Consider the following 15,480-nt stretch of genomic DNA (forward strand, 5'->3'; position numbering starts at 1 on the left):
GCAATTGGGAGGTGTGACCACGCCTAGCTTGGGCGTGCGAATCGAGACGACCAGGCATGATATACCTTGACCGATCCGGTGTGGAGATATGTGGGCCCACAATGATTGTATTGATACTCAGTGGACCTGCTTAATCGACTCCTAGACCCTTCGTTAGATTAGGTGAAAATGGACGCTTGTGATCGAAAACCCTAATTAGGATTTTGCCAGCCTGCGTCATGCCTTTTTTGGGCGCACGAATTGGGATGACCATCCATGTTTGGTCCTGACCGATCGGTCATGTATGTAGGCGGGCCCACGGTGTTTGTGTTGACATGCTCTGGGCCCTTTGAATCTACATCTACACCCTCCATCTATGCCTGCGAATATGGATGGTTGAGACTGATTTGCGACACATGTAATGTGCTGCAAACCCTAATTTAGGGTTTCTCGTCCACGCTGCTTTGGCTGGACGAATTGGCAAGCCATGCTACCCTTTTGGGGAGGCCGACCATGCGGGGTCCGCATTGGTCCGGTGGTGAATACTCCAATACCTGCTTGAGGGTTATGGATTCGATCTAAGCCATCCAATCATGCTGGTGAATTTGGATGGTCGTGATCGTTTCTAAGACTGATATGGACAGTCCATATGCTCAATCGGGCTAGTATAACACTCCGAGAGTTATAGCCTGTACGGGTATTTCGTACATGCTTCATTATTAATGCTTGGAGATTCGTGTTGCTCTGCTGAGCAACACTCAGTCGTCATGCCGCACCAATGATAAGAGTGGAGCAGTACAGGAAATACAAGGCTAGTCATACATTAATAATGTTATAAATTCACAAAGTATATGGGATTGTTGCTACATGATCCATTTTAGGTGAATTAGTAAAGTGGAGAAGTATTCATCACTTATCAGTGGCTTTATCCTTTGCAGGATGTCAACGCATAAATTTGGTTTTACAATTTTAGTCCTGAACTAAAATCCACCATCAACAGTTTTGCAAAAGGATTTCTTGACAAAAGTGTTGAGGCTAATTCCAGGTGGAAGAGAAAACTTGTAGATGAAGATCATCCCAATGCTCATGCTTCTTTGCTTATTCTCATGAAGATGTTGAGAAGGATGATATGATCTCTGCTGAAGTAGTTCATGACTTTCTTAAGTACTTTGGGGAAGCAAAACAACAGCTTGTTGATACTCTAAAAGGTCTTGATAAGGTGAAAAATGAGTTGGAAAAGGTTGTGTCTGACCTTGGTCTCATAAAATCTCAAGTCAATGATCCTCGTAAAGAGAATCATCTCTCTGATGTTGCAGAGAAGTCTGGAGTTCACAAGCCGGAAGACTCCTTGTCTTGTGAGGATCATATAATGCCCATATCCCTATTCGCTGTCAGGGAAACAATGGAGTCTGATTCTCTCTAGCTTGTCTGTTTAGATTCCTAGTATGTCTTTTTTTTGGATTAGTTGGAAGAATAACTAGTGCTTTGTATAGCGATGATTGTGACTACACATAGATATTTTTGTTTTCATCTTCTTATGATTTTTTAGGTTTATTGGTATTAAATTCTAAAAATATTTGGAGGATGATGTTATTGCAGTATTGATCTTATGATTTTGTGATATTGCAATTTGTTTATGGGATATGTATTGTTTGCGTCCGTGAACTTGAAGGTCCCATATTGCGGTCAAAAGTAAAGTCCTTCATGAATTGATATTCGTATTGATGAAAGGACGAATGGACTTTTGACAAATACAAAAGTTATGCCTAGGTAGTCATGTATTTGATGGTAAATAGGATAAAATCTTTTGTTTGACAAGGATAAAGTCTATTATATCGTTATGATGGAAAATAGAATAGATCCTTGTATGTTATCCACGGTATTGATATTCATTGATCCATTTTGTTATGTATTACCGTGAAGGCTTCATTGTGTGTCTTATGTTGAGCACCTTACAACTAAGTCGATTATTCTTATTGTCTTGTTGATTGTTCCATAAGTTTTTGTATGTTGAGCATTAGGAACTAAATTAATCAACCAGTTTGGTTATTTAGTTAGTACTCCATAAGTTTTCTTTCTTATGTTGAGTACATGTAGGTTAAGGTTGTCATATTCTATGATGAACTTAGTCGGGGTTCTATAAGTTCTCTTATGTTGAGCCCAAAATAATTAAGTTGATTACTTTGGTGATTAGTTTGGTTATTTGTATTCCAATTAGATTAATTATAGGTTCTCTTGTAATTAATCTAGTTGAGTTTTCATATATTCCACAAATTCTTGTGTTGAGCATATGAACGGCTACACTATCAATGTTCTATTGGTTAATGTAGTTGTATATTCCGTAAGGTTTTTCCTTATGTTGAGTATGTGAATGATTAAGTTAGTCATCTCCGTATGATTACCTTAGTCGTAGCTCCGTAAGTTTACTTATGTTGAGCACCTTCAATTAAATTGATCACTTTTGTGGTTTGATTTAGTTGCATTCCAATTGAATTAATCATGGGTTTACTTGTGATTAATTTGGTTGAGTTTTGGATATATAAAATCATTTCTATGGTTTTTGGTGTCCAAATTAAAATATCCTTCTTTTCTTTCGAAAGTAAGGTCGCTCTTGTTTTTCTTTCGGGAATGACATCATTTGGGGGGGAGTTCTTTTGAACTTGTGCTTAATGATAATATCTTGCGGGGTGTGCGGTTGTGGAATTTTATAGGGGTTATCTTGTATCTTAAAACTCCTTGACGAATGCATTTAGCTTCGGATTTATGATTGCATCTAAATTAAGTTGGTATGTATTTTTCTTTAAGTCTATGAAATGTCTCTTGTGGAAATTTCATTATGATCCCGTTCTTGTACCTTTGCCAATTTTATTGACAAAAAGGGGGATATTGTAGTTCACACTACAAATACATATGGTTTTCGGATCATTGTGTAAGGGGGAGTGATTTCCATGATCGAGATGGAGTATTGACTAAGGGGGAGTGATACATATCACCGTAGTATTATTGTTAAAGTCGTGATATAATTGGACTTTGATGTTACATAATAATACTATGTCACTGTATAATAACGATCGAGAATCTCGATTTCTCTCATTGTTATAGCTACGGATGTTCAACAACGGTGATGCTAAACTTACAACCTTTGGGATCATTGGAGTACTTGGAAGGACGAATATTTCAGGGAACTTTGAGGATTGGCCTATGGAATAGGAGCCACTAAAGTTTATCTTTTTTATATTCCATATGTATTAATAATTTTGTCATTAAAATTGACAAAGGGGGAGATTGTTAGAGCATAGCTCGGTCGACCTCGCATCCGTTGCTATCTCAAGCATGTTTGTCAATGTTAGTGATCAAAACTATGAGTCTTGATTTCTAGCCTACATAGCTAAGTCTCGGACTAGGATAGTAAGTGTAGTTGAGCTCAAGGACTTCATGGCGATTCATCATACAAGTAGAAGATCTACTCAAGGAACCGGTGGAACTTCTCGACAAAAAGGTATGTGGAGACTTGAACTTATCTATCACTCAAAAGTCTATCTATTCTATCTCCTACTTCTTATGAGACAAAAAACGTATGCTATATTGACTAGATCATACACATTTGATATTTCGAGCCGAGTATATCTCGCCTATCTATATCTCGAAATCGTGTGTTGGTAAAGCGTTTCGCTTTGATCAAGTTTATCTTCACCTAGTGACGAATGTCATGAAAAGTTTCAATCACTTTGAGAATTTCTTTAACGTGAATCGGCTGTGAATAACGGCTACACAGCGTCCTCTGAGAATGTCTAAATGATTGAAATAAGAGTTTAGATTACATAACCATGTATTCCTTGAATCGAATTTTTTGAACTTTGTTGATCAAGAGAAATCGGGAGGATTGTGGAATTGGCTTGCCAAGTCCACGAACCCAGTCCGCAGACTCAGTCCGCGAACTGTCGAAAGTTCTTGACCGAGAAATTCTGCTGGATTTTCCAAAACACGTTTGTGTGCTTGGTCCGCGAACTCAGTCCGCGAACTGGCGGAAGTTCTCTTTCCGAGAATTCTGTTGAGTTTGGAAAACTCAACCGATTAACTTAAGTCCGCCTGCTGAGGTTGGAAAACATATTCGTTTCACTGTTTGTGATTCCTCGACAAACCGCCTGTGTAGTCAGGAAGGATGGTAGAGAGGTGATTGATTAATCTAGGATGTTCTTCGGGAATATAAGACCGGATTATCAATTGGTTCCTGTTCACCTTGATTTCATATCTAAGACGGAACAAAACCTAGGTTTTATCTGTTGGAGACAGATTTATCCTTTGATAGACTTTTCTGTGTGAGACATATTTGTTTATTATCAATTCTGCGATTTTGGTGGTTGTGGGTGAGATCAGCTAAGGGAATCAAGTGCGCAGTATCCTGCTGGGATCAGAGGCGTAGGAGTACAACTGTACCTTGGATCGGTGGGAGACTGATTGGGGTTCAACTATAGTCCAGTCCGAAGTTAGCTTGGAGTAGGCTAGTGTCTGTAGCGGCTTAATACAGTGTGTATTCAATCTGGACTAGGTCCCGGGGTTTTATGAAAATATCATGAATCAAGAAGTTTTGTTAAAATTAAGGAGTTTCCTTAAAGTGAAAGAGTTTCTATGGGATCAAGGAAGCAAATAATATCAAAAAATATAAAATAAGGGTATGTGGGACCGGCTGAGGCATGGCCGGCCGGCTGGGGCCCGGTCTCGTGTGTTTTCCTTAATTTTATGTATTTTTCCATGTTTTTAAGGAATTTTCATAATTTGAAAGAAATACCATGAAATCAAGGAATTTCATGGGATCATTTATAATAATAATAATAAAATAAAGAGACATGTGGGACCGGCTAGGGCATGGTCGGCCGGGGCCCGGTCCCACGGGTTTCCCTAATTTTATATATTTTTCATGGATTTATGAAATACCATGAGATTAAGGAGTTTTCATGAGATTAGAAAAATAATAATAAAATGATGAGGAATCATGAGGTGTGGGGCCGGCCGGGATCAAGGCATGGCCAGTTGGCCAATAATCACGGCCCCACAAAGTTTTTTCCCAATTTTATATTATTTCCTTGGTGCGAAGGAAACACCATGAAACTGAGGAGTTTCCTCAAAACGAAGGATATTTGTTCAAATGAAAGGATTTTCATAAGATCAAGGAAAATAACAAAAAATATGATAAAATATAAAACTGGCGTGGGATTGGCCATGGCACGGCCGGCCGGCCGGTGACCCCAATCCCTCAGCACCTTGGTCAATATTTAATTATTTATTATTTTCCTTCCTATTTTGCATAGGTTCATCGTTTCGTCGTATTTTGAAATACTCGTTCGTGCGGTGATTGTTAATGCATCATCGTTGAGTACACTTGCACCTTTTTAGCCGGGGTTTACTCGGAGGTAGCTCAGACGCCCGTGCGTTGAATATTTATTAATAACCCATGAAATTCTGCTGGGAAGAACCATAGATTGAAGTAACGAAATACTGCGAAAATATTTGAATATTTTCGGAAATTCAGTGGATGAATCCAAGAATTTAGGAATAATTAACTTATGGCTATGTACTAGCAGAGCAAGCTGTCTAGGAGCATTAATTATTCTGACATGATCTTGCTGGAGCTTCATATCCTTTATATAGTCAGGGAAACTCGTTGTTTGTATTCTGAAGACGTTATCGCTTTATACTAGCAGAGCAAGCTGTCTAAGAGCCGTAAATCTCGTGATTCTATATAGAAATAATTACTGAAGTGTTCAGTATTCATGAGATATGTCGTTGTCCATCCGAGAGACTACATATATGCATGTACTCTGAGAGAAAGTATTCTCACTCAGAGTATTCGATGAGAGACCCGTGTCTCAATACTCAATCTGATTGCTTGGATCAGGAGTTCGTATAATTATGGGTTTACGATTTTAGCCTTTGCCGAAAAATCCACCATCTACATTAAGTCCCCTGCTTAGTGAGGAAAGCCGTGTTCCTCAGTCAGCATTGAATGGTGATTTTCCGGTCATAACAATATAAGTAATTGAACTTAGTCGTAAGTTAAGACGTTACCGGATTTTGATAGTACGAGAAAACCATGACTTGAATGAAGATCCCAGTGGCATGATAGAGCATCGTCTAATGAGCATAAATTGGTGTTGAACCGCTGATTTGGATGACGGGACCTTGGTCGTTTAGGATTCGTGGGCCGGGCCCAATAAGGAAATCCTTGTAAAATTAGGTTTTTGGAAATAAAATTGGTATAAAAGGAATTAATCCCTTTTTTTTATTTCTCCTTCACACGACCAGCACCTTAATCCTCCAACTCCTTCACGCCCGAGCAGAGAGTAAAAAATTGCGGAGCTTCGCCGCGTCCGACCGCCGCCGATGTCGTCCGGCCAATTCCGGCCACGACCAGGTAAGCCCGTTTTTTTTTTTGCTGATGTTTATGATTTTCATGAGTTTTCATCCTTGATCATAATAAATTTATACATGTGCATATATGAGTGTGAGTTTCGTTGAAAACCCTCGTTTTTGAAAACGTATGTTCGTTTGATCGTTAGTTTGAAAACTAATAATAATCCCTGATTTAGGAGAGATTTTTTTTAATATATATAGACCTAGGTCCAGTGATAAAACTTAGTTTATGAGCTTTCATGTGAACCAAGGTTTTATCATAAAAGAGTGAATTTTCAAAACCGAAATAAACCCTCGTTTTAAAGAATGACGATAGTACGAAGGAGAAAAGTTTTTTTTATATATGGACTTGTGTCCAGTGATAAAATTTTGTTTATGAGCTTTCATGTAAATCAAAACTTTATCTTATAAGGTGTGAGCTTTCACAAAATTGAAATAAACCTTCGTTTTAAAGACGATGACGATACGAAGGAAAAGTTTTTTTTTATATAAAATATGGTCTGTCCATGAAAAATATTTGTACAAAACCGTGACATGCTCACGGAAAAGAGTTTTTTTTTTTGCGTGAGTTATCACTCACAAAAGAAAACGTGAGTTTTGTTCATATATTTTCAAAACCAAGTTTGATTTGAGTAATGTTCAAAGTAAACAATTATTTATGATGAAATAATGTTTTAGTTTTCATAATTCCATGGTAAATGTTCACAGTAGAAATGTTCATGATTTTTGAAAAATCTGAGTTTCGTTCGTCTTTTGTAGGTTTCGAAGAAACGAACGATTTTGAGGTGTTAACTCTAGCATTACTATCACTATCGTTAGTGGAAGCGTAAAAGGTAAGAGTTAAGAGTTACCATTAGATGCTTGTACTTCCTTGATTTATATCTGGGCGACATACTGAAGTAGAATGTAGTGTGAATTTTACAGCTCCGCAAAGATGTCCAACTCCCAGCTAACGACACTCGGAGAAATGTGTATTGATGATGATATCTCCAGAGATGAGACATGTATGGATGAGACTTCCGTTGGCGAAGAAGAGGATGAAGCCTCTGGAATTAAGAATGTCCCGAATATAGATGATGCATTTTTTGCGGAGGTTGAGCAGGAAACTGAGAATCATCTCAAATCTCCAGTGTATCGTCTTCTGATAAATCCCAGAAATGTTACTCAGAAGAAATTGGTGACTCCTAAGACAGTGATTCGGTTTTGTCTTGAACGAGGTATCTTCCTTGCATCAATCATAGAGTTTAAGCTTTCTCGACGACCTTTGGAAAAATTCTCTGGATGGGCGAGACATATGCTGGGTTTCCCTCATGTCAGGGCTATGCTCGATCAGGCGCAAGTGACGAGAGCTATTCAGGCTTCTGGAGACTTATTCATTTTCATGATGCGAGAGGTATTGTGGCTCTACTTGCTCGTTGGTGTATTCCCACTCACACCTTTATATGCAGATGGGGAGAGTTTACCGTTACCTTAGAGGACGTGGCTGCTTTGATGCATCTCCCAATCACGGGCAATCTCCCTGGGGATCTTTCAGATGAGGAACTGCTTTCAACATTTGACAGCTGCAATGGAGGAAGTGAATAAGGCATCTGGCAGTAAAGGTGCTATGCTCATTGGTTGACACGCTGGTGGCCAAAGGACGAGTTTCTGATCCCATCGACGGTATGTTACCCATTGCTGCTTTCTTATGTTTATGGCTGTCGAGAGACATATTTGAAGACAGTGGAAACTTGTTGAATCCCTTCGTGATCCCCTTTGCTATCAATATGGCTCAAGGTGAGCAACTCCCAATAGGTAGCCTGTTCCTGGGTTCTTTGTATTCTAACTTAGACTCCTTGGTTATAGACTCCAGTGTATCGAATGACTTTATGAAGATTGAGTGCTATGCCAATACGATGTTTCTTCAAGCTTTGATGTGGGAGCACTTCAAGAATTGTGCACCTATTCCACGTAATATTTTGCAAGGACCGAATGCTGATGCTCGTCACATTTTCTCTGAAAAAGATAATGACAGGATCATGCGTTGGTCTACAAAGCAGCCTCGGTCTAAAGCACGCCCCATTGATGTGTTGGATGATGAATCTGAGTTCAACTTCCGCCCGTGGATGTCAGTTCCTACTTATGTTTCCCAGCCAACAACTTTCAATACTAGAGAGAGTGTGATGCTGATGTCTGGTGCAAATCTGAGTGATGGCGAAAGATCTTTCATGTTGAGTTGCACCCCTGGTCATTTGATATCAGCTATATACGGAGGACTCTCAGTGGAGGAATATAATATTGATAGAGCAGCTCGGCAAATGGGTATGGATCAGTGTATTCCAACTTTTCGAAGGAGGAAGCCATCAGTTGAACAGCTTAGAACCCATTTATACCATACTCATGTGGAAGGAAGTAATTACTGGTTCCCTTGCTCCGAGAGATTTGCATATGTAACTCCAGGTTATGTAGACTTTTGGGATCAACAACTTCAGCGATTGCGTGATGGATGGTCAGCCTCCAGTGAAGGATCCTCCTTCTACTGAGATGATCTCCGGTCGACCAAGATTGAAGTATCTCTCTGGTGATAAACGAAAATCGTCTCTAGGATCTTCTCAGGTATGTTTCTTCGTATAATCTTCATGAAATTATGAGAATTGTATTCTAATTATGTTACTGAATTTTACCACAGGACGGTCGTAATGTAAGACCTCGAATCCGTGTAGATTTCTCAGAAACTGAAGCGATTGTTCACGATGGAGAAGGAAGAAACAAAATTTATAAGCTGTTACCTAATACCATAAAGTCCCCAGTCGGTTCTTTGGTGAGTTCTCGGTATTCCCCTTGTCGTGACTTTTTCTTGCCCACATTATTAAGATCATGAAACCAATGTTGTTATTCTGTTTCAGAATTTTACTCCATCAAGTATCGATGGTCTTCGGTTTTCTGCAACAATTCCTGATTTGAGCGATGAAGAAGAAGCCGTAAGTATCCCTTCACATATTCAATTATGATGATTTTTTAGACAAAATATTGATTGTTGAGGATGTGTCCAGGAGGATGTCGTCATGGATACGGAGAGTGCCGATACTCGACCATTCTCTGAGAATAGAGACAAAGGCACTTCCAAAGAATCAGAGCCGAATAGAAGTAATGAGCCCTTTGTCGTTAACACGGATAATCCCAATTCCTCGAACACTTCGGAGACTCCACAAGTACATGTATTGTATCCTATTCATATAAGTATGAAAGTTCTGATTTGTGAATGAATGAATGAGAATCTATGTGTATACACGAAAAACTTAGTCGAAATTCGTCGTCAGAAAATTCAGAACTCAGTTTGTTTAGAAAAAACGCCGTAAAACCTTCATCTGGAGTCGGATTTTCATGATCTGCATATGCATATTCAAGCCCGGAAAATTTCAAAGCTTTATCACAGAAAATTTCGAGCATGTTCAGGGCCTGAAAAAGGCGAAATAGTAAACTTCCAGGAGACTTTCTGAACTTTTTCAGATGGCATGTTGCTCAATGTTTTGGCCACATCTCCTTGCTCGTTCATCGGATTGTTATGAAAATTTTACATGTTTTAGAGGACATCCATACAAAGAGAATGGTATATAACCCATCTTCAGACTCCTTGTAGATTGCTTCCAGTTTGTCTTCTAGTACAGGGCAGAGTACAGTTTCTTCAGACGAGGTTACCGTAAAACGTATCTTCATGACTTTCATGCTATTTGCTCGTGTATTGGGTGTATAATGATGAACATTAATGATGTTGCATTGATTGTATACTGTATTTTAAAATCTCACTTGGTTTCACGCTTAAATGACTCTAACCTCATATAATCTTCGTATTAGGTGTCAAATACGAAGTTGAGGATATTGAAACCAATGAGGATAACTCGAACTGCCCTGGAGTTATTGATGAATAGACAACCATCCATGCAATTCAAGTCCCTGAGAAGGTTGTCACTGAAGTTATGGAAACCCAAATTGTTGCTGCTTCAGTGATAGAAGGAACCGAGACATCAGTAGTGAATACTGAAGAAACTGTTGCCCCGATTGTAGAAGCTACTCCAGTTTTTGAGAACCGTATAGTGGTGCATGAATATCCAAGTTCAGGAGTTTCCTTTGATCCCCCATTTGATGCTTCACTCTCGTACCATGAACTAGTTGGTGGATTCAGCGTTCCCATTGGATATGCAGGCTTGTACGACAAAATATGGAAGAAGTTTGGTCATCTGATTGTTGACAGGGATCCTGGACGTGCTTATGCTTTAACAATGCAAGTAGGTATTATCTTGCGTGTCGTAAGTGATATATGCTCTAGGGACAGAAATACTGTGACTCCAGATATACTCTTTGATTGGGAGTTTAACTTGGAGAATTCAAAAAGACTTGGCTTCAATGTGAAGTGGCTTCGTAAGCAAATGAACGATATCAAGGACTCATGTGAGAACAACATACCCTTTCCCAATGATGTTGTGATGGAGAAAGAAGACAAGATTGCCAGGCTGACTGAAGAGTTGAACAAGGAGAAGACGGCTTTGCAGGCCTTGAAGGATGCAGAGGAGCGGAAATCCTTTTTTGTTGATTTTCTTTGATTTCCTTTTTTATGATCTCTTGAACTTCTGAAATTCTGAGAGATGTGAGGTTTTTATTTGGGTTTTGATATTAACTGGTTTTGGATTGGTATATGGTTAAGTATTTTCTTTTGGATTTGATAGAGATTTTCCTTTAAGAAATATGAATTGAATTTTGATAAATTGCTGAATTCAAATACTGATTGCAAGTATTGCAAACGTTTTGGAGGAATTGAAATACAATGAAAGAAAATCCTAAATGCCAAATCCAGACGTCATGAATGCTTCAAACGCCCAGTACCTCAAATGTTTGATAATTTCAGACAAACGCCTTAAGCCAATTCTCGTGAATTACTGGTAGGGTTCTGCCATCTGTGTTGATCAGTTTGTAGTATCCTCCAGTTATGGACTTAGCAACCATAAATGGTCCTTCCCAATTGGAGTTCCTTGTAGAATGAAGACCACGCTGAGCTGCTTTGAGAACCAGGTCCCCTTCATGAAATTTGTTACGTTTGTTCGACCGCGCTTTGAATATCTTCTGTTGATTCGGAATTCCTCGTGTGACGAAATTCCTTGGATGTGGCACATATGGACATTCGTGCAGAAAGGAGTATCCTTCATAATGTCTGTCATGCTTAGCCACATCCTCCGTAATGAATCTCTTAATTGGATGATCAACCTGAAGAAGTTCTGAATCCAACCATTGGGTGTAATATTGCTGAGGCGAAATTATCCACTTATAGCATTTTGCAATTGCTAAATTGTTTGCGGAGTGAAGCACTTGAACCAAATAAGCATATTTGAAAACTGACGATATGGGCACATGAGAAGGAATAAGACTTGCTTGAGTGCGAAATCTGTTGACGAAAGCGTTTGGATGTTCCTCAGGCTTTTGTGTAAGTTCTGTCAAGGCTTTGACCTCCTCCAGATACTCGAATGGTGAGATATCTTCTTTTTCTTCCTCTGAGTCAGAGGTTTCTTCAGCGGAGAGATGTGTAATTGAAGGTGTCAGTGTCACCTTTCCATCATGAATCCATGTGCGTCCAAGAATAATGTCATATCCTGGATCTTCTCGGATTATGTAAAACTTGGTCTCAGTGCAGACCAAACTTTCTTTGAATTTGACTATGACGTAGTCGCACGCGTTTCTGGAAACTCCTTCGTGATCTCTGATTGCCATGGGGGCATGAGTAGCTTCCTGTCGAGTAATGCCAGCGGCTCTGAGAGTTTTCAGAGGGATGATGTTGACGGCAGTGCTGACATCAACAAATGCTCTCTTGAACTCGTTTCCTTTGATGTGCACTGTGGTGAGCAGTCCTCAGTCATACATTTCTTTGTTCGTCGCTGGAGGCTCGGTAAATGTCTCTTGAATCAGTAAACGCTTGCCTGATACGATGTGGTTTAATGCAGCAAACATGTCTTTCCTTTGAGATTTTGATAAATATAGCAATTCGCAGATGTGCTCAATTAAGGATTGAACTTCCTCTTTGACGGGAGGTTCAGAAAAAGTGAAGGTTCTGACGGGAAGGGGATCTCTGTGTACTCCTTCATTCCCCAAATTGAGTTCTCCCGATTCGACCTTTTTCTTATATATACGCTTCAAAGTTTTGCAATCACTTGTGGGATGGCTGACAAATCTATGAAAGCGACAATAGCGAGGATTTTCTATGGCCTCTTCAGTTGGTTCCTTTTTGACATATGGAAACTTGATTGCACCGTCTTGAATCCAGGCGTCCAGTAATTCGATGAATTCTTCAATGGATCAGGGGAAATCAGGTGCTTCTGGATCTTCCATGTGTTGAGGAGGAGCTTGCACATTATCCTTCTTTTGCGCCTTTGAAGGGGTTGAGGAAGTATGCTTACGTTGTGGTTCAGATTTCTGTTTGCTCCCTTCCGCAACAGCATTTGTGGAAGTTTGAAGGTTGTATTGTTTGTTGATCAAACGTCTTCTGCTTCCTCTGGCCTCTCGTGGTTCTTCAGCTTTTGCAGTCTTAGTCCTTTCTAGTAGAGCAGGCGCAGTAGTTGCCGACCTCTTGGCTGCTTCATGGAGTTCTGAGAAAGTCTGGAACCTGAGATTCTCCAATAAGGCTCTGTAGACTGGAATCATTCCATTGATGCATAGGTCCACAAGTTGTTGTTCTGTGACATTCGGATCATGGAAATCCAACGCTTGAACTCTGAACTTCTTCACATAGTCATTAGGATGTTCGGTGTTCTTTTGAAACATCCTTCCGGGATTAGAGAGGGTGACTTGCTCTGAAACAAAGAAAAACTTTCTATAGAAAGCATTAACCATTTCTACCCAACTGTTGATAATTCCTAGTGCGATGTTGTTATACCAGGTGTATGCCCTGCCTTTCAAGGATTTTGAAAATTCTTTGAGACGAACAACATGGTTATGCTCATGTTCACCCAAAGCTTCCAGGAACCGAGAAACATGTTCTAGAGCATTGCCAGTTCCATCGTACAAAGTAAAGGTTGGAGAGATGTAACCTTTGGGAAGAGGAATCCTTTGAGTAGCAGCAGGGTATGGAGGTTGGTGACGATGGACATGTGGGGTCTTTCCCTTCCCACGGTTCTCCAGAAGGCGTGCCAAATCCTTCCGAGTGATGAAGTTTGACGACTCCTTCGCTGATGGATTGTCTGCAGCTTTGCAGACTTCATCATTATCCACTATATGAGTTGGAATTACCTCAGGATCAACGTCTGAGGATTTTTCCTTCTCTTTTCCTTTTTCTTCTTGAGTTTTCTCTGACATCTTGTCATTGAGAGTCTTCATATAATTAAACAGCTCTTTCTGTGTAGTAGCCATATCAGTTTGATTCTGTGCAAGGGTCTCTTACACTTTGATGAGATCAGCAATGGTATGTGGTGGGTTTCCTCTGACTTCCTCAGGGTGTCGGCCGAACAGAGGATGACCTTCCGTGTTAGCATGAGGAGGAGTAATATCATCACCGCCAGTGTTAGAGGCCGGAATTGTTTCCGGGATATCCTCATTGTTGTTGTTGCTGGTGCTACCATCGTTTGTGTTAGGATCTGCGATCGTACGTGACCTAAGATCAACCATCTTGTGAAAGCTTGAGATTTCAACCGAGAGATTAATCTCCCACTGTGGTCGCCAATCTGTAGATGGGGCAAAACGATTTGCTGGTTTTCACGGGATTGAGGAGACGACCGTACGGAGGAGACTCCTTGACCCGAGCGAAATGTTCAACCTCACACAGATGCACTGCAAGAAAGGAGTGCTTTGAATTCGAGAGATCAATCTGTAGTACTCCGGCCAAAACCAAGACAATGGTCGTTCCAGAGTAAATTCAGTCACAAGAGAGGATGGGTTGATCTGTAGGAGGGAAGCTGAGAAATGTGTGGAATCAATGGTAATCAAAGATTTTGGGTGTGTTATGTATTCTGAATAAGATAAGTTCTGAATGATTGAAGTTGCTCAGTTGAGAGTAATTGCTCAATTGATGAGGTGTTGATCTCGTGTTGTCTGTGAGACTTGAGATTCTTGTTCTGTTTTCAATCATGATTCAAAGACTTATTTATATTACTGGAATTGTAGACACCATGATCCCATGAAGTGTGACAGTTGATGGAATCAAAGAGTGGGGAAATAGAAATCGTGTTTGAAACCAGTTGCTCATCGTGCGGAGACTTGGTCGATTTTCCATCCACTACTTTGTTAACTCCTTCAACTGATTGCACGACTTGCTCACATTCCATCGTGTTTATGAACACACGTGTCGTAGACCGCCAGACCAAAACCCTAGTTAATATCCCCAAAGTGACACGATTGACGTCTCGTGATAAATTAGTCAGTTGTTGACTTCATGACTTTATGGGACGATGAGTCCATGTATTTGCTGAGTTGAACATGATTTTGCGAAATGTTCTGAGACTCATCAATTGAACATGTCTGTTGAGACAGAGGTATAATTCTCACGTTGAGGTGATCAAGTATTTATTATTCGATGAATTGTTGAATATTGAGGGTTGAACCAATATTCCTTGGTTTGAGAAAATACTGCTCATCTGAACAAGTGTTGCTCATCTGATGAATTATTGGTAGCGTGACCAAAATAAAACATCTAATTTATAATATTGGTAGTTGAACCGAGTATAATAAATAAAATGATGACCATGAGATCGTCGTAAAATTATTAGTGTTCAAATCTTGAATTATGATCCTGGGACTGAGAAACCCTAATTTGATCAATTGATGACCAATCGATGGTTTATTGAAAATTTAACCATGGACTGAAGGAGGGACCGGCTACATGGGATCATGGATCAACCATGTAGTTCCCATATGCTCGCGTGAGAAAATACCAAGATCTCCTGAAGAGTTGGTGAAAGGATGATCAAATGCTGGTTCAATCATTTCTCATATAATGCTCGTCTGAGCCTTAGGTGATAAAACCTAATTAATTATGAAGAGGTGAGGTACTGACCAAGGGGTCATGAAACCGGCCCTGGGTAGTCACGAGATCGACTGACGATCATTCTATGAAATTCCAAAATTATTTTGGAA

The sequence above is a fragment of the Papaver somniferum genome, chromosome 5 (assembly GCF_003573695.1).
Source record: "Papaver somniferum cultivar HN1 chromosome 5, ASM357369v1, whole genome shotgun sequence".
NCBI lineage: Eukaryota > Viridiplantae > Streptophyta > Magnoliopsida > Ranunculales > Papaveraceae > Papaver > Papaver somniferum.